Genomic DNA, 4,478 nt, shown 5'->3' on the forward strand with positions numbered 1-4,478 from the left:
CAATATGAAGAACTACAACAATGCTCAAGTAATTACATTAGGCATTTTTTTTTTTTTTTAAAAAAAACAATCAGTAAATTTGCAGCTAATGACTGAACTAAATCACTAGTGCATTATAATTTGTATTGTAAATAACCATGCAAATTAAACCTCTCATATACTATGAATTAGCTTGAAACTAATTTATAGACTGAAGTATGAATTAAAAATGGTCGAGGAGAAAAGAGATCATATGGATATGGACGCATGCCCACCTGCTGATTATTATTCCTGTCACCCACTCGATTGACCATAACTACATTATTGGACTCGTTTCGGACCGATTTAGGCTCTTTAGGGTTTGAACCAAAGACGTCGTAGAATTCTTCTTTATTGAGTATCTAAGAAGGAAACACATAAAAACATGGTTCCATATTAATATCATTGATAGATTAAAAACAAATTTTATTTTTTTTTTTAAAAAAAAAAAAAAAAAACTACATAATGGTCTTACATTGTAGGAGAAGAACGAAGAATTATTAGAATTTTGAGGTATTATCTCCTGCAACCGACGTCGTATTTCAAGGAACCTGGCTTGTTCTCCCTCCATCTCTCTTTGTTGTTGCATCTTTTGTCTTTCCATTGTAAAATTCATCGAAGAATTTGGCTTATAAAATTAAAACCTTTTATAGGATATATATATATATATATATATATATATATATATATATATATATATATATATATATATATATATATTATATTTATGTTAATTGGTTAGTACTACTATATAGATTTTATCTTCCTCTTCTTCCAATTAAGATATAATTTCTACAAAATATTTAATTAACATATTCATCATATTATTATCAATTAGAATAACTTAATGAAAAGTTCATGCATATCTCATATGTATACAAATCTTAGAGCTTTACCAAAATATTACTTAAATCCAAAAAACATCAGGCAAGGAGATACTCTATAATATTTAATTTGGTAAGTAGAAATTTACATTCCTTCTGAATCCACACTTCTTACTAGTCACATTGTCATGTGATGGTGATTGGTAAGGCTCAAACACGGTAAATTCTACTAAATTGACACTTCACACAAAGTCACAAGTCAGTCAAGTAGTCAACACAATTATACAAGTAAAAAATAAAAGACAAGTTGAGAGAATTGTGTAAGGAAATATGTGAGAAATTGTTAGTATTTTACATTGTTCGTCAATTACCGAAAAAAAAAAAAAAACTTTTAAATTAGGTGGATATATAATAAATTTTGTACATTACCATGGTATATGAACTATGGAGTTCAATTATACTTCAATTTTTTTTTTTTTTTGGATAAATTAATTTCACAAATCTTCTACTACTTTTATCACTTACTAAAATTTTACAATAAATCATACTCCCTCCATCCCTTATTTAACATGCCTATTTCTCTTTACTATATGAGTAATAAATGTTAGAAATAGATATGTAAATAAGGGACAGAGGGAGTAACAAGTTATAGTTACTTGCAACGTCAAATTGGATTGACAATTCACTGTTTCGGTTCCAAATCGGGTGGATGATTGGATCAAGACATCAAGTTGTGAATGGGCTGGGTTGTATTTGGGTTGGGTAGAAATAAGTTGGGCTGGAAGTGTGTTTAGTCGGGTTAAAGACTTAAAGTGAATTCAAGTTCATATTGTTCACTCATTCTGCGGAGTACTAAATGTATTATACATCAGTGTCCTATCGGTTCTACATGATCTTATACGACAACAGTCCGTATTTAAAAGAAATATGTACAATAATGTTCTACATGAACCTGTACAGCATTAGCATTAGCATTAGAGCAGTGTACATAAATGCAAACTAAAGATATCCCAAATAAATATAGTATCATACTAATCAGTTGTGAATACAGGCATAAAGAAAAATTACAACCTGTTATGAACTTGTGATGGATTCTTGACCAGCGTTATCACATATCTGAAGCTTAATCTGCTAGCACTCCAATTCTGTGTTCTGAATTTTAATATCGATACAGCACAACTGTTAGATATATTAGATGTCTACAATGAATTCTTAAGACCACCTTCTGTTCCCAATCCTCCAATCCACACAAGTATCAATCATATAGGCTTCTACACAACTCTCCTAATAGTGATGGTAAACTCGAGAAAAAAAGGCTACTGCAGGAACTTCCTTTTCTGATGAGGTAGTTTACCTGCCTGACTGAAAGAAGTAGGATTCTTTGGCGCAGTTGAGGCTTTCCTCGCCCACTGACCAGTCGTTCCATATAAAGTACTTAGCCTACCCAATAGCTGTGATGGAACTTGCAGTGAGGGAACCATTAGAGAATCACGGGACAAGGCAAGTCTTACCAACACCAACAGATGTACATACGTGAGCTAAGCAAAATCCATGTGCATCTAAAAGACAATAAAAGCCATATCTTACCAGAATTCATTGCAAGAACATTCACCATTCTTGAAATGGTGAAAACGATTCCTATCCCTCACAATAATTTCGCGATCAAAAGCCTTGGAAATGAGTTTACTTGCTTGGTGACAATCTCTACAAACTCTCAAGTTCTTTGTGATGCGAATGGTTTGCCCTGGTTTAGTCTTCAGTAGCCCAAATGCTATGGCAAGCTTTTCACTATGATGATTCAAAGGGTTCTCCTTTTCCTCCTCGTTAATATCTTGCAACACCCCATCCGTGTCAGGCACATACCCTAGGCTTCTTATTCTCTCAAGCACTTCATCAAGTTTGGAGTATATCTCCCTGCTTTCAGGGTGAGCCCTTCCCCCTGCAATAAATTCGCTGACAATGCCTTCCATTTCGATCACTGAAAAACCTGGAGCCTTTTTCACCCCCCTATCATTCATTAACCTCCTGATCTTAGCAACATCATCCCATTTGCCTGCAGTTGCATAGAGGTTGGCTAGTAGAACATATCGACCACTGTTATCAGGATCTAGTTCAATTAATCTCTTCCCAAATTTCTCTCCTAGCTCGATGTTTCCATGGATCTTACAAGCTCCAACAAGGGCACCCAACACCCCAGCATCAGCTTCCATGGGCATCTCTTCTTCAACAAGCTTTCTGGCCTCTTCCAACAAACCTGCTCTACCCAATAAATCAACCATGCACCCGTAATGCTCCATTCTTGGTTCGAGTCCATGAACTTCAGTCATATGCTTGAAGTAATGGCGTCCTGTTTCAACCAACCCCGAATGAGCACAAGCACTAAGAACGTTCAAGAAAGTGATGTTATCAGGAGCAGCTGCTTCCCTCTCCATAGCCTTGAAAATCTCTATAGCTACTTCTCCTCTTCCATGCATTGCAAAACCACCAATCATACAGTTCCATGTAGAAATCCCCTTTGAAGGAAGCTCATTGAAAACTTCAAAAGCCTTTTCCAAGCACCCACACTTGCAGTACATGTCGATAATTGTCGTTGCAAGTTTTGTATCCATCTTTATTTCATTCTTATTGATATATCCATGAATCCACTCTCCTTGCTCCAGAGCTCCCAACTTTGTACAAGCAGACAACATACTAGCTATTACATACCTATCCAATTCTACATTTTCGGTCCTCATTTCATTGAATAAAGCAAACGCCTCGTGGAAACGATTATGCTGCACATATGCAGCTATCATTGCATTCCAAGTAGCTGAATTTCTATCAGGCATTGACCTAAACACATCATAAGCATCATTTACAAGACCCAATTGTGAGTACCCACTAATCAAGGTAGTCCATGAGACAACATCTCTTCGTGGCATGTTATCAAAAACCCGACAAGCTTCCTCCAATAACCCAAAACTCACATACATGTAAAGCAAATTGTTCTGTGAAAACCCATCATTCAAAAACCCAAACTTGACAACATGGGCATGAATTTGCTTGCCTTCTACAACCCAATTATCAATGCAACAAGCTCTAACAAGAGAGGGAAACGTGAAATTGTTAGGCAAAACAGAGTCCTGCAACATTTGTAAGTACAAAATCAAGCATTCCCTAGCCAAATAGCATTGCAAATAACCCCTGATTAAGGTGTTGTATATAAAAGCATCTGGTTGGGGCATTTTATCAAACAGTTGGTGGGCATAAACCAAATGACCAGATTTCGACAAAGCACAAAACTTGATAGCTCTACCCATTACATCGTTGTCAGATGAAAGGCCAAGACGGATGATTTGGGAGTGAAGTTGCTTCAATTCTGCCATGGACGAGCATTTATCTAAGCGTTTAACTGGATTTGGGTTACTGGGCGGAGCAGCAGCAACAAGTGTGGAAGACATGGCAACAGATATCATGGCTTGATTTTCTTTATTTATGCATTAAAATTGAAATTGTACAATTTAATAAAATGTGCTTACAATAGTAACAACTAACAACTCAATGAAGTTTGATAACATAATCAAACAATACAAGTACCAGTATATCCTAAAACCTTTGCACCAAAAAAATAAAAATAAATAAAAAGACACAAGTACG

The 4,478-nt window shown here is 35.5% G+C and overlaps 1 pseudogene; it reads right to left on the reverse strand.

The window, feature by feature from the left end:
- Positions 1–1,868: 1,868 nt before the first annotated feature.
- LOC145571560 (pentatricopeptide repeat-containing protein At5g66520 pseudogene) lies at positions 1,869–4,478 on the reverse strand (annotated as a pseudogene).

Source organism: Chenopodium album, chromosome 12 (genome assembly GCF_948465745.1).
Source record: "Chenopodium album chromosome 12, dcCheAlbu1.1, whole genome shotgun sequence".
NCBI classification, from domain to species: Eukaryota; Viridiplantae; Streptophyta; class Magnoliopsida; order Caryophyllales; family Amaranthaceae; genus Chenopodium; species Chenopodium album.